Source organism: Taeniopygia guttata, chromosome 27 (genome assembly GCF_048771995.1).
Source record: "Taeniopygia guttata chromosome 27, bTaeGut7.mat, whole genome shotgun sequence".
Classification (NCBI taxonomy): domain Eukaryota; kingdom Metazoa; phylum Chordata; class Aves; order Passeriformes; family Estrildidae; genus Taeniopygia; species Taeniopygia guttata.
The window spans coordinates 5,061,840-5,087,765 of NC_133052.1; the positions used below are offsets into that span (position 1 = coordinate 5,061,840).

The 25,926-nt window shown below is 48.8% G+C and overlaps 1 protein-coding gene and 1 long non-coding RNA gene across 5 annotated transcripts in view; both read left to right on the plus strand.

Annotated features, from left to right (window-relative positions):
* The window catches only part of ASIC2 (acid sensing ion channel subunit 2), a 417,185-nt gene that overhangs the window by 116,685 nt on the left and 274,574 nt on the right, over window positions 1–25,926 (plus strand). The gene's annotated exons all lie outside the window — the stretch shown is intronic.
* LOC115490752 (uncharacterized) lies at window positions 7,514–10,401 on the plus strand. 2 transcript variants are annotated; one of them, XR_003956733.4, is made up of 2 exons: window positions 7,514–9,182; window positions 9,665–10,401. It is a non-coding gene; the product is annotated as an uncharacterized lncRNA (long non-coding RNA). The 2 variants fall into 2 exon arrangements; XR_012052103.1 differs by having other exon boundaries at window positions 9,745–10,401.

The following is a 25,926-nucleotide window of genomic DNA, read 5'->3' on the forward strand; positions in this document are numbered from 1 at the left end:
AGCCCCATGAGCCCAGGGTGACTCGTCACCAGAATGCTGCTGTCACCCTGACAGTGTCACACAGGCAGTGCTCAGCACGCTCAGCCCTCAGCCCCGCTCCACGGCCGTGTTTCATGGCACAGCCGAGGCCCTGCCTGGCCGAGCCCACTCGGGGTACGAAGCAAGCTGTGACCCGCAGTGCTTTCATCACTGTCCTGCTCTGTGTCCAGTTCAGGCTCAGCCTTGGAGTGGCCCTGCCCGTGGAACAGCTTTGCAGCCACCTGGGCACCCAGGGCTGGCCCAGCCCTGTCCTGCCTGGCCACCCCCAGCTCCTCGAGGAAAGGTTTCAGCTCCATGTCCTGCTCCACCTGCCCACAGCCCTGTCCCTGGGCAGGGGCCAGCCCTGCTCCTGCTGTGACAGCTCAAATTGCTCCCTAGCCCAGTTCTATCAAAATGATCTGGATTCGCTTAAAACATTGCTAATGGTGGGGTTTTGTTTGTTGAATTTTTTAAAGCTGTTCTGACAGAACCAGGTTAGACAGCAAGGATCTGATCAGTGGTGCCAGCTGATGGCAGAGCTGGGAAGCTCCTACCCCACCTCAGCTGAACCCAGAGCAGTTTCTGTGGTGGCAGCCCGGAGTCTGTCTGCAGCTCTGGTGGCAGCTGGGACTGTTTGGAGCCAGTGTGGCACGGAGGTGGCAGCTGTGGTACCCCTGGGTGACACCCTGCAGGATCCTGCTGGGGAACTGCCTTGGCAGGAGGAGCAGGTGCAATGGAGGATGCAGGAAATGCAGTCTGGAGAATTCAGGCCGGATTTGGGCTGGGGTTGGAGCTCTGGCATTGTCACAACCTATTTCACTTTGTTCAGGCAGAATTTGGCTCCTGTTTGTCCTTTGGGCCAGGCAGGATGTCCCTGTCCCTGTCCCTGTCCCTGCCCCTGTCCCTGTCCCTGTCCCTGTCCCTGTCCTGCCCACACAGACAGAATAATGGGAGCAAGGAAAGGGACATAGGCCAGCATTGTGAACTGCCAGCTCAGGGGGCCAAACACGCTGGGCTACACCCAAAGGGAGCGGAAGCAGATTGAGGGAGGGGATTGTCCCCCTGTGCCCCATGGGACCCCAGCAGCAGAGCTCGCTCCAGGGCTGGAACCCTCAGCACAGGCAGGACAAGGAGCTGCTGGAGCAGGTCCAGAGGAGGCCCTGGAGCTGCTCCGGGGCTGGAGCCCCTCGGAGCCAGGCTGGCAGAGCTGGGGGTGCTCACCCGGAGAGGAGAAGCTCCAGGGAGAGCTCAGAGCCCCTGGCAGGGCCCAAAGGGGCTCCAGGAGAGCTGGAGAGGGACTGGGGACAAGGCATGGAGGGACAGGACCCAGGGAATGGTTCCCACTGCCAGGGGGCAGGGATGGGTGGGAGATTGGGAATTAGGAATTGTTCTCTGAGTGGGCAGGGAGTCCTTGGCACAGGGTGCCCAGAGCAGCTGTGGTGCCCCTGGAGCCCTGGCAGTGCCCAGTGCCAGGCTGGACAGGGCTTGGAGCAGCCTGGGACAGTGGGAGGTGTCCCTGCCATGGCAGGGGTGCCACTGCGTGGGTTTAAGTTCTCTTCCAACCCAAACCAGTCTGAGATTCCATTTTCTGATTCCATACTTGGTGCCATGAAGATGTGCAGGGGCTTTAAGACTGGAAAGATTCTCCTGGAGGACATTCCAAAGGCTGGGCTGAGGTGCCTTTTTCAGCTGTGTCTTTCTGCTAAGGACATCAGCCTGGCAGGAGAGGGGCCCTCGCAAGGGAGGGGCTGGGTGTAGGAGAAAATGTCCCTTGGAAGAGCTGAATTCCTCCTAAAAGGTCATGGAATGAGTGTTTTACTCTTGAGAGGAGCTGGTGAAACGGGAGGAAATCTGGGTATTTGTGGAGGGAAATTCTGGTCCATTAAATGATACTTGAGGGAACTTCAGGAAAAGAAATCCCTACCCTCCAGGATGTTTCTTATTGAAAAATTTGATCTTCAAGGCACCCAAACTTCAGAGTTATGATCCAAAGCAGACTTTAGTTAGTGAATTCCTACTTTTAGGCATGTTGTAAGTACCTTCAGTTATTGGATTCCCAGCCTTTAAACACTCAGGGGTTGAATTCTCGCCAAGAAGTTTTCGAGCTTTGAAAGACCTGGTTCAAGAACTTTAAAAATGAGAACCATGGGGCAAATTTTGTTGCTGAACTTTTCCTCTCTGATTTTCAAGTTGTAGGAAGCTCTGGCAGTGGATTAGAGCTCAGCATGAGTTTGCACTGAGGTTGGAGCTCAGGAATATGCTAGGATTTCTGTCTCCAGGACTGAAAAGCTGCATCTTCCCACCTTCCAACATTTCAGCATGGACTAAGGCCTGGTTTCCCAGTGTTCAGCCTTTTCCTCGTCCACCACACAAGAGGTTTACATTGAAATTTTCCACCTCCAAGGAATCTCTGAAGTTTCTTTCTTTTTTTTTTCTTTTTTTTTCTTTTTTTTTTTTTTTTTTTGTTGCAACATTTCTTAGGTAATTTTATCCCCCCTGACCCTTTGCTCCAAGGGAGTGGATTTGGTGTTTTGGCTAATGTGGCAGGGCTGGGACGGTGGGACAATAAATAAATAATGTCACCAAGTTGTTTCCCCTGACTTGGGGAGCTCTTTGTAATCCTTTATAAGAAAGCTGAGCCAAGTCCAAGACTAAGCAGAGAGAAACCAGCTCCTCTGGCTCGTTTAATCACATTCATCATCCAACTGCAGCTCCCAAAGCTCTGATGCAGAGTTTCCAGAGCACAAGGAACACAGACAGTATCAAACAGCTCAAAAGGGAGAGAAAAAAGGGGCATGGTGCAAAATGCAGAGCAACGAAGTCAAATCTCCATCCTGGAACTGTTCAGCTGCATTTTGGAGATTACTTTGAAGCTGGTGAATCTGAAATTCCTCATTAGTAGCCAATGTCAGATACAGGAGCTGCACTTCTAATCTGGGTATGAGGAGATCATTCCAACCCTGACCTCCCCTCTCTCCACTTGATACAACATTTGCTTCAATCAAAGAGGTAATTAAACTCCTGAGATGAGAAATCCCCACAGTTCATGTCCTGAATATGGTGCAGCAAAAGTTCTTCAGTAATGAAACGGCACAACCTGCAGTTATTGCTGGAGCCAGACAACGCCTGAGGCAAAAAGACAAGGAATAACTTCTGTCAAGGATGCTCTGCTTGCCCTGAAGTGCCCTCAGGAGCCCAGGCAGGTACAGCCTCAGCATTCCAACCAGAGCTCTGTGAACTGGAGCTGATTCACAGCAAGGGAACATGGACAAGGCTGATCCATGATACTGGGACTGCAGGGAGGGGAAACCCGAGCAGCTCCTTCCCCTACGCAGGTTCAAGTGCAGATAAAACCCAGAGCTGGCCCCGCTCCAGGTGAGGATGGAGAAGCCAGGAGGAAAATTGTCAATAGTGGGGTTTTTCTTTAGAAGCTCCATTTTGTTGAAATAAAAGCTGTTCAGAACTCATCAATAGAGATGTGGTTGAGTAATCCTGTCTTTTGTCTGATCCCAAGGAAATGGTTGGGATGGAGTCAATGCACTGAGCAGAGAAGTGCCAGCATCACCCAAAGCAAGTGGTGTGATGACTCCACCAGGAAGAAATAAAAAAAAGCTGAGTTTGAGATCAAAGCAGGGATCTGGCATTTCCTGGCCAAATGGAAGACTAGTTTCTTAGGAGTTTGAAGAGCTGCTTGAGACAGGAATGTCTGCGGATGTCTGGGAAGTCCAGGAATTGAAACAGAAGTCAAGACAAACTGAGGCTGCTCAGCACTGCTGGGCCATAAATCCTTCCCTGGCCTTTCTAGAAAGATCTTTTTATCCACCATAAAGCACCTCTGGAATGCCTGCACCAGTCTGCAGAGAGTGCTGCTGGAATATACAGCAATTCCAGGGGTAAACACAGGTTGCTCCAATCCCATCCAGCCTGGCCTTGGGCACTGCCAGGGCTCCAGGGGCAGCCACAGATGCTCTGGGCACCTGTGCCAGGGCCTGCCTGCCCTCACAGGGAGGAATTGCAAATTCCTTCTTTCTCCCTGCTCTTGCTTGCACCAATAAACCCCAGGATTTTTCTGAGATTCCCAGTACAGCTCTCCCTGGAGTCCTCACCTCACAAACTCCTGTCTTGCCACAGGTAAAGAAAATTGCTTTTAAGTGGATGTGTCCAACACATTCCTCATTTGATGTGCTTTTTTTGAGCACCCAGGCAGGAATGAGCAGCTGGGTCCCCAGCCTGGTTCCAGTCCACATTTCAGAGCAGTCTTCTCTTGCACTCAGGTTTGCACATGGGGAAATGTCACTGGCTGTGTCTGGGGCTGCTGGGACTGTGAGACTCCTGTCACAGCTCACATTTCCTTGGCTAATTATGCCGTTTGAACCACCAGGAGCAACGAGAGCTCTTTGCAAACCATCTGTTGATCAGCTCCTGCCTGGAGCAGAGAAATTGGGTGCCCTGGTAATTACACTCCTCCCTCCTGTCACTGCACATGCTCTGCCTGACTGCTGGAAAGGCCTCATCCTTTCTGAGGCTGCACAGATCTGTTCCTTGTTTCCTTCTCCTTCACCCCAAGGCAAAGAATTTGATGCTGCCTCTGGAGATCTCCCAGGATTTCCTGGCTGTTTAATCAGGGTCATGGCTCAGATCACAGGGTTGCAGTTTGTGCTGTTTGTGGTGAACAGGATGTTTGCTTTTCCTCAGGCAAACAGGGTCTGAAAGGGATGGGTTGGGAAGGTTCTGAGCTCCTTCAATAAATTCAGTCGCTCTGTATCTGAAAATCTGCAGAGTTGCATGTTCCCTATTTCCACTTTTCCTCCTCCCCCAAGCAGTGCCAGGTATGGGAAAGACTTTGAGGTGGTGCAATGTTCTGTGTCTTCTTCTCTGCACCTGGATCAGGAAAGGGTTTGTACACAAAGCACCCCATAGCTCCCATCACATAGGGGGATCTTAAAGCATCCCTACAAATAGTGACTGGACCCAGGGAATGGCTCCCACTGCCAGAGGGCAGGGATGGATATTGGGAAGTGGGAATTGTTCCCTGGGAGGGCAGGGAGTCCCTGGCACAGGGTGCCCAGAGCAGCTGTGGTGCCCCTGGATCCCTGGAATGTCCAAGGCCAGGCTGGACAGGGCTGGGAGCAGCCTGGGACAGTGGGAGGTGTCCCTGCCATGGCAGGGGTGGGATGGGATGGGCTTTAAATTCCCTCCCACCCAAACCATTCCATGTTTCTATGATCCTGTGTCTCTATGAACACCTTGCCAAGTCATGGGCAGGGACACCTTCCACTGTTCCAGGCTGCTCCAAGCTGGCCTTGGACACTGCCAGAGATCCAGGGGCAGCCACAGCTTTTCACTTCCCAACCCAAACTTCCCTGTTTTGGGTCAAAGCAGGACAGCCGTAGCCCCCGAGGTGTTGAATTCACTCATCTGCCTGCAGCAGAGCCTTTGCTCTCCTCAGTTCCCTGTGCACTCAGCCTCAGGCATTTCTGGGGCATTTGGGACTGCTCTCCAGGGGTTTTTGCAATGGATAGGGACTGCAGGGTTATCTAAAAGATGCAATCTGCCACAAACCAGCAAAGTTATTCCAAACACTTGTACAAAACCAAAATTATTCCTAAGACAGAGAAAATACTGAAGCCTTCAATAGGCTGATGAGTTGGAATCTCCAAGGATGGCTTTGGTTATCTTTGATACATGCAGTGCTTAACTTATGCACGGGACATCATCACAGGAAAGTTCAGGAAAGGATTTTCTTTGGGAAGTAAAATCCTTGGTTTCACCAGTTTTCATGCAGTTCCCTTTCTAATTCCAAGCTGAAGCAAGCAGAATTCTGATCCTCACAAAGAGAATGCGAGGAAGGGCTGTTCTTACAGTGCAGGCCCCACCAAGGCAAATGAAAAATTAAATGGGATTAATTTAACCAGATTGTATCCTTGCAGCAAATACTCCTAGCCTAGAATCAGAATCACATTACCTCTGCCTCAAATTAATTGCCTGTCAGCTGAGCTGGGTGGCTGTGGGCAGCACTCACCTGCAGCAGAGATGAGGCAGTACCTGCAATTTAATCCCTTTTCATTGCAAATGAAGCTAAATTGCTCCATCTCCTTCCTTGAGCTGGAGCAGAAGCTCAGGACTGCTAAGGGAGCAGATTAACATCAGCCTTCCCTGAAGGGCTGCAGTGGCCTTGATTTGCTTTGTCTTAATTTGCTTTAGATAAACTCAGTCACTTCAAGAAGTTCATTGTAAGGAATTGTCGGGAGGGTTTTGGTGAAGACAAGCCTGTAGTGGATTCAATTTCCTTTTCTTTTCTCTCTACAAACATTTTTTCTGCTCTGGACCAACAAAGAGCTGCCTCTGCAGAAGGTGGGAGCAGAACCAACACAAGCTCAGTTCAAAGCCTCTCCTAATTTGTTTCCCCAGCTTCACTCCTGACATCAGTTGGGTTCAGGAGCTGTTTACATTTAGCTCCAATAACTTCAGATAATGTACTATTAACTGTTGAACTAATGATCCCAGACCTAGCATTTCCATCAGGACCTTGCCCATTGAGCTGACACTCCTCAGATCATTTTCTCTCTCATTAAAGTAATTAAAGACAACGTTTGGAAAGACCTTCAGGCAACCAGAGAAAGCTGATAATAAGCAAAGCACATGCACAGTTGTGGTTCTTTTGATCTGGAGTTTAATTGCTGGAAGTTGGGCATGGATCTGTGTTTTCTGTGTGTGAGGGTGCCTGGCTCCAAGGGACAGTGAGGGGCACCTGGGCCTGTCCCCTCCTGGTGGCACTTCTGACTGACAAGGAATGAACGTTCCCAGGTATCCCATTTCCCTGGACCTGCAGTGGCCAAGAGCTTCTGTGTGGTTTTCCTTCACTGCAGGATTTCATGGAGAAGAGGCAGAAACATAAGAGGGGATGGAGATTCTTTTATGTGTTTGTGCTGCAGAGGAATTCAGTGAACAAATTTCCCCTGGGGATTAAGGGCTGTGCAGTGATCAGGGGAAGACCTTTTAGAAACTTAAGCCCAGTCTAAATTTGACTTTTCCCACATGACCCCATTTGTGAAGAGTAGTTGTGAAGAGGAGTTTCACTGTTCCATTCCCCGTAGACAATAACACCATGCTACTGTCAAACATGCCCTAGATCTGCTTCATTTCTTCTGAGGAGAAATTTCTTCCTGGAAAGGGTGGTCAGGCCTTGGCAGGGGCTGCCCAGGGAGAGGTGGAGTGCCCATCCCTGGAGGTGTCCAAGGAACGTGGACGTGGCACTCAGAGCTCTGGTCTGATGACAAGGTGGGGATCAGCCACAGCGTGGGCTCAATGGCCTTGGAGGGCTTTTCCATCCTCAGTAACTCTTGGATTCTATGATTAAGTCTCCCATTTTCCATAAAGATAAAAATAAATTTTGAGGACTACAGTTGCAGCTGTTGGGCAGTGGCCTCATGGCTCCTGTGGGTGATCTGACTCCTGGTGTCCTTTCAGGGCCTTGTCCCATCTGTCCTTGCAGGAGCACCTGAATGAGCACAGGGCTCATTCCTGTGGAATGGGATGTTCGTCCCTCCCTGGGGCCAGTCCTGGGGCTGCCCAGTAAGGCTCCCATGGGTCAGGACTGGGGGTGACCTGGTGGGGTGGATCTGCTCAGATTTGGGGCTGGTTACAGGCAAGGGAGGGAGGAACAGTCTAGAAGCAAGGGGAGAAGGGGAAGAAGAGGCTGCTCTTGGGAGCTGTTGGATCAGCTCATCCCATCTGCTGGAGCTGGAGCTTTCAGAGCCTTTTGGTGCTGCAGTGCTGTCATTTCCCTGCTGGTCTGAGAAACTGGGCTTCTGCTGCTGCTTGTGCAGCTCTTCTCTCTGCTTTCTTCTGTGCTGCCTTCCCTGTGGAATTGTCAGCACAGCCTCACTTTTTATTTCCAACACCTCAGTCCTGACTCAGGGAATTGATACAGGGTGTGCCAGGGAGATGTAAAATCAGCAGATGTCTCTGGGCATGTCTGAGTGACTTTACCATGGGTCAGAGAAATGGGAAAGGGGCTGGAGCCCCAGGAGGGGCTGAGGGAGCTGGGAAGGGGCTGAGGGAGCTGGGAAGGGGCTGAGGGAGCTGGGAAGGGGCTCAGCCTGGAGAAAAGGAGGCTCAGGGGCCCTTCTGGCCCTGCACAGCTCCTGACAGGAGGGGACAGCCGGGGGGTCGGGCTCTGCTCCAGGGAACAGGGACAGGAGGAGAGGGAACGGCCCCAGGCTGGGCCAGGGCAGGCTCAGGGTGGATATTGGGAAGGGGATGGATACGTGGAAGAGGTTGCAAAGTGCTGGAATGCCCAGGGCTGGGGTGGAACCCCCATCCTTGGAAGTGTTCAGAAAACCTATGGCTGTGGCACTTGGGGATGTGAGTCAGTGGTGGTGGTTGGACTCTGCTGCAGCGAGCGCCGTGCGGGGTCCTGCGAGCTCTGCGATCCCAGTTATCCGCAGGGACACACAGCGAGGACACCGGGCTTGGGGTGGCACAAGATGGATTTATTTATTCCTGGGCTCCCAGACAGGACTGCGGGTGGGGTGAACAGAAATTTTTACCCAGCAAGTCAGGAGGAGGCATGTAGGAAAGTGAACCAGTGAGGATATGGTAAGAGAGGAGTATAAGGTGGGCAAATGGCTCATGAGCCCACCAGGGAAAATGGGAGGGGGGAATAATACAAAGGAACAAATGGGGTGTTGAGGGCAACAAGACAGACACTGAACTCTATGGGGAAAGGGGTAGGGATAGGGAGGATTGACAACTTGGAAGGGAGGAGGTTCGGGAAGGGCTTGGGAAAATTGGCCAGTGGGGAAGGGAGGGGATTAGAGAGAACAGGAAGCGAACTTGGATTCAAAGCAAAACACACCACAACAGGACTCGATGACCTTAGAGATATTTTCCAAATTTAATTATCCCATGATTCTGTGATTCTAAGAGCCAGGACAAAGCCAGAAGAAGCAGCAGCATGAAGGACACTTGGAAATCACATATAAAACTTGCAAGAGTTTTTGTGTGGGTTCTTAACTGGCACGAACAGGGATTATGAAACTCGCTGTTATTTCCTTGGCTCAGACCTTGGGAAGTGTCCAGGCTTTGACAGGAGCAGTGTCTTTTGGTCTGTCTTCAGTTGATCACCTTTCTGCTGACCCTGAAGCCCAGGAGAAGCTCAGGTAATTATTTTCAATTGTTTTTTGGGAAGAGCTGATTTAAAGTGACGGAGGCCCTAATGAAAGCTGACCAGCTTTTCAAACTTGAAATGAAAACCCTTTAGCTTCATTCCCCTGGGCTAGAGAGGGAACATTGGAATTAAAGGCAGGGGAAGAGAGAGGAACAATTAACAAAATTCCTCCAGATGGGCAATTATCAAAGTAAAGCAGCTCTAGAGTAGAAATTCAGTTTTGTGGAGCAGTTCCCTAAGCAGAGCATGGTGCAGTTCATTCCCTTGCTCTGTAAATTAGTATCATTTTAGGATTTTGAAGAACAGATTACCTCCTTTTGCTGTTACTCTAAAAGCAGCTACTGCAGTCAAAGCACTGTTCCAAGGCTCTTCTCAGTAGATGCTGCCAATTTATCCTGGAAGAATACAAGTGCCAGCTCTGCAGCTTCATGACAAAAGTTTAGCTTTACACAGTCCTGATTTCAATTTACACAGAGAAATCCTGCTCCAGTAACTCGATGTTTCTTATCGGGGCTGATTCCACGTTGGCTGAATAACTTGTGAATCTCCTGCAGCTGCCTCGGGTTTGGCTCAGGGATGAGCTGCTCCCTCCCATCAAACCACAACCAGCTTTGTGACATTTCTGAAGGCTCAGCTTGTCTGCACTTAGCTTTTTCTGCAGTGATGTGGAAGAGAAACAGCTCCAGATCTTGCATGGAAGGGGAAACAGAAATGGGACGTGATCCACCTGGCTTCAGGAATTTGTGAAAAAAGAAAAGAAAAACCCTTTGGGCTTGAATGTTTAGTCTGATTTGAATCGGGGAATCGTAGGTTGGGAGGGACCTTAAAGCCCACCCAGTGCCACCCGTGCCATGGCAGGGACACCTCCCACTGTCCCAGGCTGCTCCAAATCCTGTCCAGCCTGGCCTTGGGCAGTGCCAGGGCTCCAGGGGCACCACAGCTGCTCTGGGCACCTGCGGTGGTTTTGCATGAGAGGCATTCATGACAGCGATGCAAAGCTTCCAGCCACTAAAAAGCTGGACCAGCACAACCAGAATTCCACCACCCACAGCCACCGGGCAAGGGGAAGGAGAAACCATCAACCCCCAGCCACAACTCCCACCACAAACACACTAAGCCTGAGCAGAGTCAAGTAACCATCTACAGCATCGAACAAAATACTAACTCTTGCACTTCTTCAATCCTCCCTCAAGTTAAAAAAAAAAATACAAGCAATGTAGAAGAACAACTTAAAAGTACCAAAGTCAATGAAAAAGTAGTCAAGTCCCAAATAAGAAGAATAAAGAGTATCTTTTATTTTAGACTAAAATCTTCTTATAAGGCTATAGAAAAATACTCTTTTTCCTATAACACATAAAAATACAGGGAGATAAGTGTTCAGATTTTCAACACCAAATGAAAAGCCTCCATACTAAAATAAGCAAATATTAAAATACCTACAATCCTATAAGAAGTTTAAACAAAGAAAGAAAGAAAGAATAAAGACCCTATGCTCCCACAAAAAAAGAAAAAAACCCTCTATTTACAAAAATAAAAATAATTTTAGAGATAAATAATAGAAAGCTTTACCTTTAAACAACTCATCTTTGAAACAATACCCCATAAGTTAACATAACCTATAAACACAACTATAAAAAAACCTTATAGAAAATAAGAAAGATTTCACAATAAGAAGTTTCCCCAAAGAACTACTATTCGTAAAACTAAAAACCACACAGCCTGTGCCAGGAACTGCCCTGTGAGCCCTCCCTGTGCTGCTGGTGCTGTGTTGGGTTCCTTTTCCTGCCCTGAAAGCAGCACTTGGATACTGGGGCCTGGGGGCACAGCAGCAACTGCAGGGCAGCTCCTGCTGTCCCGCTGGGAAGCGGAGCCCAGTGCTGGGGAAGTTCCAGAACAACGGGTGTTTGTCCCTTTTCTTGTTCTGGTTGCTCCAGAGAATCTCTTCCCAGCTCCACAGAATCCCTTCCCAGCCCAGGCTGGACAAGGCTTGGGAGGGGGTGGCACAGGATGGGCTTTGAGGTCCCTCCAAACCCAAACTGTTCCATGATTCTGTGACTCAGAACTGGGATCCCTGTGCTCCTCCTGGGCTAGAATGGGACAATTGCTGGCATGTCCAGTGCTCCAGTTCACACCAGTGGATTGGTGACCCCTGTGGGAGTTCCCTGCTGCAGCAGGAATTGGGGATATTTGAGACACTTTGTGCCACACGTTGACGCTCAATTTGCACTCATTGGAGTTTCAGTTATCAGTCTCCAAACCCTCCTGGCCTGAACCTGTGTTTGTGCTGGTTCCCATCCCAGCTCTTCTGAACAATTCCTGTCAGTTGTGAGAAGGAGAGCTGGTGCAAATACCTCATTAAATAGCTGGAGAGGAAAGGGCGGCCCTAGTGACCTCAGTGCTGGCATTTATCAACTTCCAACCTCCTCCTTTGGAATATTAATGGTTCCGTAATGTACAGTTTACAGTGGAATTACCTCTGTACACTGAATGCTTTGCAGAACACACCGTAAATATTCCATGGAACAGAATGGATTCATAGAGTGCAATATTTATCTCTGAGGGGGCAAATCTTACCCAGGTGTCACTAAGTGGTAACAGACTCCAAGGCTTTTCACTGTCTCTCGCTCTTACCCTTTATGTGATGGTTTTATTTTGCAAGGGTATTTTGCACTTCCTGTATCCAGAAAGAAAATGATGAACAGCTCAGTTCCTGTGGGACTAGAGGGAGGATGTAAGTGGTGGATTACAGGTTGTAAGGGAGCTGTGGAACCTTGACTGCAAATAGTTTTTCACTTAGCAAAGTCAGGCTCTCCTTAAAGGAAGGATAAATCTTGTTCACTGGAACAGAACATAATTGTTCCATCGAACTGGTGCTGCAGTGCTTTAAACAGCTTGGGGGAAGGAGAGGTTTCTATCCAGCCACACATTCCCACCAAGATCTGCCAGGGGAGGGGAAAACCAGCAGAGATGGAGATCTGTGAGGGAGGAGAGCTGCTGAGCTTCCTGCAGCTTGAGGTACAAAAAATAATAAAAAGCTTTTCAAAGGTTTGTGGTGCTCTGTTCTGTTTTGACGAGCAGCCAGGAAAAATAAGGATAGGCTGTCCTAGCCCTTCCTAAGGAAGATGTGTTACTTGGGGAGAGCTTGGCCAGCACTGGGTACAGTGTCTGGGTAAAAGAATGAGGCCAGAGTTCTGATGTACAGAGACTGCAGAGGTGCCATTTGTCACCTCAGGGGCTCTCTGGGGCAGGGATTTGCCTGTTCAGGGCTTGCTGCACTTCCCTCAGCCCCTCATAAACCAGCCTCTCTCCTGAGATGATGTTACCAGTGCTGAGCTCTCAACATGAATGCTAAGCACAATTAACTTGTTAAGTGCTTTGCTCTTCAGATGAAAACTGAATTTTAAGTATTACTCTGTCAAATTCCATCTCCTCAGTCCTGCAGATGAGGATATCTAGATGAATTTCAGGCTGATGGATTCCCAGCATGTCTCTCTGTAGTGTTCTGTGTGGATTAGTTTTACAGCCTCTTAATTCCATCACTCCATGTGCTCCTTATGCAGAATAACTGCAAAGCTGTGCAGACTGAGAGGGGATTCCTTGGGTAAATGCTGGCCTTAATTAAATCGACAGGGTTTCCTTTGGTTTGTGCAGAAATTTGAAAGCCACAGAGGATCAGAGTGGGAGGGGAAGAAAAGGGCATGAGGTGTGAGGGGCTGGGTTTGGGTCCTCCCTGTGGTGCTGTTTGGTCCCTACAAGTCACTCCATGGGCCTGAAGTGCTCCTCACACTGAGGGGAATGTCCTGGTGCTTGTTCAGGTGATGAAAAGCTTTGAATAAACACCCTGTGTTTGCTGTTAACATGGAATTGGTTCTTTCTGGCATGACTTTACAAATAGGAATAATTCTGCTGGTTTTGTTGAGGACCTGGGGGCTGGGATTGCCCCAAGGCTCACAGACAGAGCTGCACATGGATCACTCATGGCCTGTGTCAGCTCCTGGTGTTGCACCTGGTTCTGGTGATCTTATTATGGGATGTCTGAGACTGACGCCCCTTCTAATGGCAGTGAAGAGAAACAGCATCATGGAATCATGGAATGGTTGGAGTTGGGAGGGACCTTAAATACCTTCCAGTGCCACCCCTGCCATGGCAGGGACACCTCCCACTGTCCCAGGCTGCTCCAAACCCTGTCCAGCCTGGCCTTGGGCACTGCCAGGGCTCCAGGGGCACCACAGCTGCTCTGGGCACCCTGTGCCAGGGCTGCCCACCCCCACAGAAGGAATTTCTCCCCAGTACCCATCTACCCTGCCCTCCTGCAGCTGCAGCCAGCAGGACACTGAGCATTGTCACAGTTCTCAAAAACCAAATCTCTTTCCTTGTTGTGGGGACCTTCCTCCCCCACTGGCTGGAAGAAACATCCAGGAAAGTCTGCCCTGAGACTGAGCTTTTCCAAGGGAGCCCCGGTGGGGAATGCAGACAATCCATGGTCTCTGATGGGTTCTCAGAGAGGGGGAATGTTGTCAGCCTGAGGTGACAGCTCCCACAAGCCCTGTCCTGTGTGTACCAGCTCTGTCCCACACGCACCACACAGTCCATGCACAGCTCCCACTGGGATCTGCTCACAGCCATGGAAAGGAGCAGGAATCACTCTGCAGCTCCCCTGAGCTGAGCTGCTCCCTGGGCAGTTTCCCTTCCCTGACTCAGGATCTCTGTGGATGCAGAAAAACGGGATCAGCCCTGCCCTGAGGGCAGCAAGGAACTGTCTTCTGACATCTTCCATTTCCTCTCCCATCCCCAGCAGCAATTTATAACCGCAGCTCTAATTTGCTCACTGCTAAACGTCTGCACTGATATCAGAAACTGTGAAAAATCTCCTCCTTTAGGACTCTGCTGCTTCGAGCCTTTGAAGAGATGCAAACAATGGAAATCAGGAGTAAGAGATGGAGATATCAGAATGACAATGCAGTTATTAAAGACCTGAATCCTGCCAGGGGTCTGTTCTCTGGATAGAAATTAAGATGATCACAGGAACACTGAATTAAATAGAACAGTCATGAATGAGACCTCACAAAAGGCAGACATTGATTCCTGCACCTCCACAGAGAAAGGAAGAATTCTGAGAGTGGATAATCAGTCATTCTTATTTCTTATTGTTTCCTCCACACCATTCCCCTGTTCCACCTTCACCATTCTTCAGCTGAGTCTGCCCAGGGAAAACAGGATAAATGCTGTTTTTGGGACAGCAAATGCTGCCAGAGCAGTGCTGAGGTCTGGAGCAGGTCCCCGTGGTGACACAGGGACATGAGGTGTGAAGGGTGCAAAGGGATGCAGCATTTATGGGCACAGTGAGCCTGCTCAGACATGGGCTCAGGTGTCTGCAGCAGTGAGAAAACCATCTGGAAACCTCTCCCAGCAAATTGTCTCTCACATTCCCACTGGAAAGAGGTGTGACAGCTCCAGCAGCTCAGGATTCGACACCTCCTTTTGCCTGTCAAGCTGTACATGTGGGGCTTTGGGGCTCCCTGTATCCATAGGGCTGGATCAGTAGCTCCCTCCTGGATGGACAACCTTGTACTGGATTTACTGATTTGTGTTGTGAAGATGTCAAAATGAGCAGAAAATATTTATTATTAAGTGCCAAATAAATTTACTTGGCTTTAGGAGAAATGAAGGCAGTGCCTGAGCAGAACAGGTCAGAGCAGATCCTAGGAATTCAAACAAGGACCTGAGGGAACGGCTGGAGCTGTGCCAAGGAAGGTTTAGGTTGGATCTCAGGGAAAGGTCCTTCCCCCAGAGGTGCTGGCACTGCCCAGGCTCCCCAGGGAATGGGCACAGCCCTGAGGCTGCCAGAGCTCCAGGAGGGTTTGGACAGCGCTGCCAGGGGTGCCCAGGGTGGGATGTTGGGGGGTCTGGGCAGGGCCTGGGATGGGACTGGGTGATCCCAGGGGTCCTTCTCAGGTCAGGATATTCTGTGATTTAATGAGTGGAGGAGATATAACAATTTGTGGAAATTGTTTAGGTTCATAATTGCACCACAAAGGAACAAGAAAATCTCTATTTTTCATGTCTCTGTGTTCAAGAGCAGAACATGAGTAGGAAATGAACTCCTTTGGTAATTCTGCTTTCCAGGGGCCCATTAGAAACACAGCCAGATGCTCCTCTGCCCTCACTTCAATGGATGACAAATCCAGGGAATTCCTTTCCCGTCCTCTGTGCAGGGAGACAGATTTAAGGAGCAGGTCAATAGGAGCAGGTGGGAATGGGACACAAAGGACATTTTCCATTGTGTGAAACTGGGATAAAACAGCTCTGGGAACTGCTCAGGCACTGATCCCACTGCCAGGTGAGTCTGTTCAAAGGAGAGGAACAGTGGCTGGATCTTCCCTGGAACTGACGCCTCTCTCCAGCGGGGCCATCTGCTCCCTTTGGAAGGAAGGGTTGGGATGCTGCTCTGGATTTTGGGGCCTCCAGCGAGCGAGGGAACACACTGGGAACGGGCCAGGAGCCAGAGGAGCCTGCGTGGGGCAGGGCAGGCTGGGCAGGCAGCTCAGCAGCTCCTGGGCAGCCTCAGCAGCACAGAAAAGGGGGGAAATGCTGTGGGAAGCTTTTGACATGTCAGATACAGCAAGGCTGACTTCTAAATGAAATCACAACCAGCTCTGATCTTTAAACTTTGTAACTGTGGCCCTGTTTCTTCCTTTTTACCTTTGTGGTGTCAAGCAGTTCTTTTGACAGCATCATCTCCACATCAACTTTGTTACCTGGTGTTTCCCTTTGTTATCTGGTATTTGAAGTGAATATCCCATTACATTATTTGGGAATAGTTCTCAGGAGTTCAGACTATTTAAAGCTACAAAGCTTCCATGAGAACTGATTTTTTCAGCTCAAGTCTAAGTCAGTCACTGAGTTCTTATTATTATTGCAAATATCCTCTCCTGCAATGTTGTATGGAGTTAGAAATTAAATCACTTAAACTCACGGAACTGAGAGTTTATTCCTCATCCTAAATTTGCCTTGGCATATTGAGGGGATAAGGGATGTGCAGTTCTGAATGTGAGATTGTAATCGTAATTATTGTTTTCAGTACAAATACAAAGAAAAAAAAAAAAGCAGAGATTGCAGTTGTTTTCTTTGGTTCAATGAAGCAAAAGCAACAAATGCTTGATTCTGATTTCTATTGCTGGAAATTAATTCTGAAGGTCAGAAGATGAGTAAATAGTGGAGCTGAAAAGATTCTTTTCTAGTTAAAAATCTTTGAATTATAAATAGTAATTCACTGGTGAGAAAACAACAGAGGAGGAGGTTAAAGGATAAGGGTAAAAAACAGATTCTGAAAACTTCTTCACTGATAAGCTCATGAACATTTGCCATGTTTTAATCCCAGTGTTTTACTTCCTACTCTTTCTTTTAGATGTTTCCTTTTGCTTCCTACTCTTTTTTTTAGATTCTTCCTTTAGCTAGAGGAAATGAAAGATGGGCAGAAAATAAAGTGTAAAAATGTACAAAATGTAAATTCCGTATTTTATGGAAATGGTAGGAGGAGAAAAAAGCTATCCAAACTTTCTATTTATAAACCAGAGCTGTTTGTCAAGGAGCCTTCAAGCTGCTTTCTGGCAGCCAGAATTCCCCCACAAACCCCCGCAGGGGGAGGACAGAGGAGCTGGGAGGGCTCTGTTCTGTCCCAGGGTGGTTCAGTGTGGGATTCATTAACATCAGAGGGTTTTGGGCACGTTGCAAAAGGCAGGCCCCAGACACACCAGGATGGTGATTAGAGCTAAGCAGTAGCTATAAGATTTGTCAGCAGAAAAATTATACAAGAAGTAGAAAGAAAAGACAAATAGAACAATGGTCTGTGTATTAATGCTTAGGTAGAATAACTTCCTACGTTGCAGAAAAGTACATCTGGTGAGATATTAGGAAGGTCTAAGCTTAATAATAGAGCTCTGTGCATTATATCTTGAGGCTTACAAGCAGGTATTGTATTCGAAATAAGCAAGCATTGTTTTAACTAAAGCACACTACTTATAGTGATTAGATATCTAATCACTATAATGTCACACAAATAATGTGTGACTAGTCAAAACGTTTATAAAGTAAGTTGTAACATTAAGTTCTTGGTCTGCTGACTGGTTGTGAGCTACTAACATCTTCCCATTGTCATAACCATGTAATGAGACTGATGCTAAAAAATAAACAGCTTGAGACCCATGCCACAGCAGTCCCATCCGGTTCATAACTTATAAAAGCCCTTAGTTCAGCCCTTCCCTGCCCCGTGATCCGGTGCCTGGGCTGTGGATCCACCTGGGGTCCCCTGGATGGGGACAGCGGTGCCGGGGCTCCAGGGCACAGCCTGGCCCAGCCAAACCTCTGCAGGGTCAGCAGCAGCTCGGCCTTTCCCTCTGCAGAGACAGGGACCTGCCTCTGCTGCTGGAATTCTGCTGGAATTCTGCTGGAATTCTGCTCCCCTTTCCGGCCCCTGGACTCGGCTTGGCCAAGAGACACAGCGTGGAATAAACAGGGACAGGATTGCCCAGACAGGGCTGGAGTTTCCCTCCCTGGGGACATTCCAGGAGCATCTGGACACAGTCCTGGGCCATGGGCTCTGGGGTGGCCCCGCTGGAGCAGCAGCTGTGGAGTATCCTAGTTTAGGAGAAATTTGGGAGAAAACCTCTGGAAGGAGCCCCCAGAAAACAAACCCCCATGGCCCCTTCCCCCATCCCTCACCTGGTTCGGGAAGAATTTTCTTGGAGAGAAGTGGAAAAAAAACTGTTTATTTAACAAACAAAACACTCCCCAGCACCAGAAAATGGACAACACCAGGTGACAACAAAACTCTTTCAGTGCTCTGAAGAGATGACAAATGCAGAAAGTCTCTCCTGGGAACAATCCCCCTTGTCTGGCGCTGGGCATTGCTCTGGGCACTGCGGGTGCTGCTGCAGATCTCAGAGCGCAGCTCTCGGTGCTCCTCGGTGTTTCCAGGTCCCACTCCGGAGCAGGTTGGAGATATTCAGGAAAGGGAAAGGGGAAAAAATGGGTCTGTTCAGCTAAACTAACTAACAAGCAAAAGCAAAGGCAAAAGCAGGAGCAAAGCCAGCCAGCACCAGCCTCTTGTAGACAGCAGAGCATGGGGAGGTGAGCCGGCTGGTAACAGGACAAAACAAACCTTCACTTTCAGAGTCGGTCCTGAAAGCACAGAACAGAATATCAAACATAAACAGAACACACGATTGGGGATACAAGCACCATAAGGTCACCCTGGGACATGAAGTCATTTTGCTCCCTTCCAGCCTGACCCATCCTGGGATTAAGTGACACCCCACAATAAAATTCCCCCATTGTTTAAAGGGCAAATGCTCCCTCTGCTCTCCTAGGGAAGGATGTTCCCAGGAGTTCTGGGGGTATGAACCTCCCTCTTGGCACAGGAATTCAGGCCTGACAGGTAGTAGGTGTTGGATATTGGGAAGGAATTCCTGGCTGGCAGGGAGGGCAGCCCTGGCACAGGTGCCCAGAGCAGCTGTGGTGCCCCTGGAGCCCTGGCAGTGCCCAAGGCCAGGTTAGACAGGGCTGGGAGCAGCCTGGGACAGTGGGAGGTGTCCCTGCCATGGCAGGGGTGGCACTGGGTGGGACTTAAGTGCTCCCTATGCCCCCAAGTCTGTGTTCCTGTGATTTTTGATTGAGTTTCACCAGCAGTTTACTCATCCTTACTTTGCTAGTCTTATTTAATTTCTTCTAGGATGGACAATTCCCTGCCCATTCTCCTGGCACCAGGGGAATAGACCCATCCTGATTATTGTGCTCTGCCAGCTGATGAGGGCACAGAGAATCATGGAATCATTGAGGCTGGAAAAGACCTTTAAGGTCATCAAGTCCAACCATGAACCAGCAGCACCACCATGGTCACCACTGACCTCTGTCCCCAGGTGCCACATCCACGCGTTTTTGCCACATCCACTGCCCAGGACAGCCTCTTCAGGTGATTTGCAACCCTTCCCATGAAAATTTTCCCCTGTTATCTAATCTGGGCCTCTGCTGGTGAAACTTGAGGCTATTAAAATAAAAGGACATATAATAAAATGAATTCAGCTGAGAAATAAGTATATATATATAAAATATATAAAATAAGTAAAACATATATATATATACATTATATACTTTAATATATATAATAAGTATAATATATATATATATAAATAAGTATATTATTATATTATATATAATATAATAATAATAATTTCTCGGCCATAAGGCAGAGAAATCTCCCTGTGCCTCAGGGCCCTGGGAATTCTCTTCCATCCCATGGGCAGATGTATTTTGTGCTGGAACCTGGCTAGGATCCAGGGATAGCAGCAAGGTTATCCTTCATGGCATGGACAGGAGTCCCATGGCACAGTGCCACCTCCTGAACAGGTCACTGCCCTGCCAGCCACGGCAGCAGGAGCCACGGGCACCCTCCCAGTGCCACATGCAGAGGGAAGAAGGGATAATTTCCAGTCACATCCCTCCTTTCCCTCTGTTCCCTGAGTTCTGGCCCGGTGCTGCTCCGCTCCCAGCTCTTCATCAGGAAAATTAGCAGAACATGTAATGGTGTAACAAATGGAATGTTTACATGGTTAATTGAAAGCGCTTTTCTCTGGAGGCTAGTTACGATATGAGCCATTAAATCACAATTAAGATTTGTTTGAATATCCAAATGATTATGAATTTCCTTCCTGGAAAAAGGAGAAGTGCAGCACTCCTGACTGGGCCAGACAGGTACCTGGATTTCAGTTTTTGCAGGAGTGCTGAGCTCTTTTCCCACTGGTGATCTGTCCAGCAAACCAAACTCCCCCAGCCTGGCTGACCCCTGAAACCTCTGGGGAACTCCATTTACTGCCTGGTAGATCTCACACCTTCCTAAATCCTGGGGTAAGGGCACCAGTAGGAACTACAGATTCTGTTGTTTGCTGGAACCAGCTGATGCTTCCAAGTCTCAACCTTTAAGGAAACCATTTCTTACACTCCAGAGGATTTTGATGCTCTCAGGGCTCACGAGCTTGTGTCACTCTTTGTGTAGCTGGGCACTGAAGAGGGAATTCTGTCCCTGAGGCCGTGGCACTGCAGCTTGGGTGTGTTCCGTTTGTGGTGTTAAACAGTGGCCTGACATAAAAGTGCACTGAAAAAGAGGAGTTGGGCTTTAAGGTCCCTTCCAACCCAAACCATTCTGTGCCCAAATGCCATTTCCCTTCCCGTGTATGGGGGATGTGCTCTAAGGAAAAGGCAGGGGGGCAGATTGCCCACGTTGAGCTGGTAACGAGTCCCTGGAGTTTCTGAGGGAATCCCTGGGAGGATTCACCCATCAGACAATTCCCAGGGATCCAGCAGCCAGTCCAAGGGGAGACACACCAAACACCCTGCTGGCCTGGCTGTCACCCTCACAGGAGGGGCAGCTTCTCCTGGAGCTTTCTAGAAAGGATAGCTAAAGACTAGCAAGTTTGGGAGGCTTTATTTCAACCACAACCTTCCCTTCTATTTGTGCTTGGTGCTGACAACTGTAATTCTCCTTTCTTTTCCTTCTGTGAAGGGATAATTTGATGGTTGAGTAGAGAAGGCTACAAGTGACATGTCAGGAGTTAAAGAGCCGAGGTGAAGCTGTTGTAAGGAATTCTGCAGCAGCTGATGGTGCTGGGCTTCAGTGCAGGGAAGTGCTGTGGGGATGTGCTGTGCATGTAGATATTTATATTATTTTTCTAAAGAAAAGCTCTGAGTCTAATGAGGAGTGGCTGAGGGAGCTGGGAAGGGGCTGAGGGAGCTGGGAAGGGGCTGAGGGAGCTGGGAAGGGGCTGAGGGAGCTGGGAAGGGGCTGAGGGAGCTGGGAAGGGGCTCAGCCTGGAGAAAAGGAGGCTCAGGGCCCTTCTGGCTCTGCACAGCTCCTGCCAGGAGGGGACAACCGGGGGTCGGGCTCTGCTCCAGGGAACAGGGACAGGAGGAGAGGGAATGGCCCAGGCTGGGCCAGGGCAGGCTCAGGGTGGATGCTGGGGGAAATTCCTTCATCCTCATTCCTGCTGTGGAGGCCGGTCCATGGTGGGGTTGGCAGGAGCTGCTCTGTAGCACTGGAAGGTTCTGGGGAGGTTCCTCAGACCCCTCTCCTTGGTGCTGCAGGTTGGCAGCTCAGGTCAAGAACCTTTTGTGCTATTGGGGGACACAGAAACAAATCCTGTGTGTGAACTCAGCCAGATTTCCTGAGTGTGTTTACAGTGAGTGTGGAATTGGGTTTTAATTTTAATTTTCCCTGAGTAGCTCACAACTCTGCTCTAGCACTGTCATTGCTATCATCCAGGTAATTACAGACCCATCATGGAAAAACAGCATCCCAAATCCAGTTTAATATTAGTCTGTGTCAAATTTCCAGTGACAGCGGGGAATATTGATGTCATTATTCCCTATCAGCAATACAGAGCTGGAAAGCAACAGGCAGACGTTGTCTTTAGAGGGAAAAAATGTAACCAGCTCTATAAAATGTCCAGTCTTGCACATCAGGAGGAATTTTTTCCTGGAAAGAGTGGTCAGGCCTTGGAAGGGGCTGCCCAGGAAGGTTTGGAATTCCAGTCCCTGAAGGTGTCCAAGGAAGGACTGAATGTGGAACTCAGTGCTCTGGGATGGGGACAAGGTGGGGATGGGGCACAGCCTGGACTCGATGGTCTGGAAGGGCTTTTCCAATTTTTAAGACTGTGGGACTCTGGGATTCTGTTGCCACTGCAATTTTAAAAGATTTTCTCTGAGCCTACTGCCTGCTGGCTGTCACATTCCCTTTGTCACTTTTTCCTTTCACCGACAGAGGTTCAGATTGGAGAATGAAATTTAGACGAATGAACCAAACTTTGAGGGAGATACTTTAAATGCTGGGGTTTGAAGGAAATAATTTCTAGTTCATCTCTGAGCAAAAGAAAGGAGCTGGAACTGCCCTGTTTCCCCCTCCCAAAGTCTTCTGTCTTAGCTGAGCCCCAGCCCCTTCGGCCAAGGGTGATTTTGGGGTGTGGGGTCAGCTGAATGCAGCTCTGCTGCCCATCATCCATCCATCATCCATCCATCCATCATCCATCCATCTATCATCCATCCATCATCCATCATCCATCCATCCATCCATCCATCCATCCATCCATCCATCCATCCATCCATCCATCCATCCATCCATCATCCATCCATCATCCATCCATCCATCATCCATCCATCCATCCATCCATCATCCCTCATTCCTCATCCATCCTCCATCCGAGCTGATTCCTACAACATGAGACTTCAATGTGGGGAAACCCTGATCTAGCCCAGACTGTCAAAGCAGTTGAATATGAAAAGAAAAATATAGCAGCTTTAATTTTCCTGCCAGGGAACAATCCAGGGAATTGCATTGTGTGGATTGAACATCAATCTGGACCCAAACGGTCTCATACTGCAGGGGAGTTGCTGGGGTTGGATTTTGTGCCTCCTATTTTTTTTTTTAACTCCATATTTTGGATTAAATTTCTGCCAAAAGCAATTTCCCACCCTCCCCTGTGGCTGTGAGGGTCCCTGCTGCTGTTTGGGCTCCAGAAAGCCTCATGATGCATGAAACAAATCCGAGTGCTTCTGCTGCTGGCTTTGCCAAGGGAAGAGCAGAAGCCACCGGAGCCAACAGGCACAGCACAATCAGGGATTCTCATTCCAAGCTCTCAGGACTTTTTTCATTTTAAAGCATTAAAATACCGCTGTTCTTCCCACAGGAGGGGGATTTTGCATGCCAGTTCAGTTTGCTCAGACTCTCCCGGTTCCTGGTGGAATGAACACAGCAATGCAGTCGTGCAAAATTGGGATTGCACTGAGATTTGGGGAGAGGGGAGGGAGACAAGGACAGTTGTCACTGCCCAGCACAAGGTGTGACTGCACCAGGAGAAGAATGAAAGAATCCTGAAGTTCCAGAATGGTTTTTGTTGGAAGGTACATTAAAACCCACTCATTTCCACCCCTGCCATGGCAAGGGCAGCTTCTACCATCCCAGATTGCTCCAGGCCCCATCCAACCTGGCCTTGGATGCTTCCAAGGATCTAGGGGCACCAAGCTGCTCTGCACAACCTAATCTTCCACCTTACCTCCCCTTAGCAGGTTTTGCCACTGATGTTCATCTTCCTAGAGCCTCTTTACAGACAAAATCCTTAATAAATGTGGGAACAAGTAAGAGAGGGCAAAGGGAAAGTTCTTCACTGAGCACTTATTGTATAGGAAATGTCCAAAGATGTTCACAGAAATAAAAGTGTTCATTTTTCTCAATTTGCACTGGGAAGTCTGAATGTCAAATTCTCCTCTGGCATAATGGGATCATGCAGCTGGAAGCAAAGAGCAGTGGGAATCACTCCCTGTGCCACTGTCCAGGATGATCTCCAGGATTTGCCCAGAAGACCAATGCTCAAGTGCTGTGGGACTCTGATTGCCTTCGCCTGGACTGAGAATCCTGCCTCAGTTTGTAAAATCCAACTCAATAACAGCAGTCTGATCACCTCAACAATACTGGGAGCATTTTTTCTGCCTTTATTTGTTCATAGAGGACCTTTCTTTGTTCTTCAAAATTATTAAAGTTCAATTATTATGCAGTCACAATGTGTTCAGTGTTGCTCTTGTATTGGAACCTCAGCTTCATCAATATTCACCACTTCCCAGACTGCTGGATTTGTTGATTAAATAGCAATTTGGAGATCTGGAGATGTCTGATGAGAGAATATTTATTGTTATCACAGAATCCCAGAATGGTTTGGTTTGGAAGTGACCTTAAGCACCAGATCCATGGACAGAGGCACCTTCCCCTGGAGTGGAGGGGCAAAACTACCTCCATAAGGACTTTAAGGAAAATAAAAATAGGTTAAAATAGGTTCCCACTGTAATGTACCTCTTTGATTTGGAAGGACCCTTCTTACTCTGGCTGTTGAAAATGAGCTATGTGCTCAGGATGACAATGGGAACTGGATCTTCCCACCTTTCCCTACCATGAAATGATTTGGCTACAAGCAAATAACTTTATTTCCCTCTCCATGGGCCTACTTTAGGCCTTGCTAAACCAGGATCCTTAGGGAGCCCATAAACATTTCAGGTTTCAGGTTCCAAGGTCCCAGGACAGTTCCTGCACTGAAATCTGGTCACAGGCTGAATTTCTGCCATTCCCTGCCAGGAGAAGCTCAGCAATCCACCAGAAATCTCCAGTGGTCTCAGTTATTGCACCCAGTCAGGTCTGGGGGTTTCCTCCCCTCCCCAGCCCCACAGCTGGGTGTGCTCAGCCCCCACTGGGATTCCTGCCTGGTTCTGGGATTTACCTTTCTGTACTAAACCCTCTAAGGTAAAGGACCCATGGAATGGGAAAATGACCTCAAAAATCAGGTTACTCCCTCCCAAAAGGACACAACTCCTCCACGTCCTGACCCCTGTGCTGCCTTGGAACCAGCATTCCTTGGAACCAGCATTCCTTCTTCTTGTTCCTATTGATCCCATGAATAAGTGATTGGCTCCTCATGATGGGGAAGTGGTAACTGGAATTTCCTTAAGGGCACAAGTGCCAAGCTAAATATTTCAAACCTCCATAAATAATTAAACCTTCTCTTCAACAGAAGGAGATTGGGGCTGTAATTCCCTTTCTCAGGGAATGATCTCTGGCCTTCTCGGTGCAGGGAACTCACCTGGGAGCCACAACTAACTCAGCAGTTTGCTGCTGGCTTTATTTCTGTACCCAAGGCAGGTTGTGTTGCTGCTGCAGGTGCAGACACAGAGCAGTTTCACATTTCCCTGACGCAGGGCTGGGCTCCAAGCAGGGAGCTCCTTGCTGAGGTTCAGGCAAATCCCTCAGGCTCTGCCATCTGGGAGTTGGGATTCTTTGTGGATTTAGTGAAAGATGGGGAAATTGGGGCGTTTACGAGTCACATCTTCCTGGCAGCAAAAAGTTTCTTTAACTATTCATTAACAACCTTTGTCAAAATTAAAGGAATATCAAGAAAGGTGATGATGACATCACTGCAGGGTTTGGGAGTCCTGGGAAGACGTGGGAGAAGGTGGAGGCTGGGAAGACACAGGAGAGAATAAACTCATTTCTTCCACCAGCAAAGGCTGATTTTGGCTCTTTTGAACGGCAGAGTTCAGGAGAAGGCAGGAGGTGGAGGAGGATAAGCTGGGCCCCAGGTTTAAATGTACAGCCCATATAGGCCTGACTTCCATAAGCCAGGAGTGGGTTGGGAGCTCTCTCCTCCTGCTCTTTTTCCAGGTAGCTCTGGGAGGAGGAGCAGCAATTTTTTGTGGAGTCCAACACTGAAGAGTGCTCCCAGCCCAGCTGAATCCAGCGCTTCCTCTGAGCCAGGAATCCCCTGGTTCCAAATGCCAGGCTCTGGACTAGTGCTGTTCTTTTAATTTGCTAATTAGGTGGGTTCGTTAAAGCAGCTGGGGTTGTTTCTGCCTCCTCAGCATTTTCTCACCGGACACTGTGTTCTCAGTAGTTCACAAAAAGCTACAGAAACTTTCTGTGTCATAAACTGTGGGGTTTTCTTTGAGGTCTTGTGAGGAATTTTCCTCAGGTTGTTTGCTAAGGAGCCTTCCAGAGGTACAGTCCCAGCAGAGGATAAATACCCCCATTATGCTGCCACTTGGCAGCACTTTGCTAAAGACAGGGAAATATTTCATGCTGTGCTATAACAGAGAGAGAAACCTGTGACCCTGATGAGCTCCTTGCCTTGGACTTGTACAAATTCTGGGTG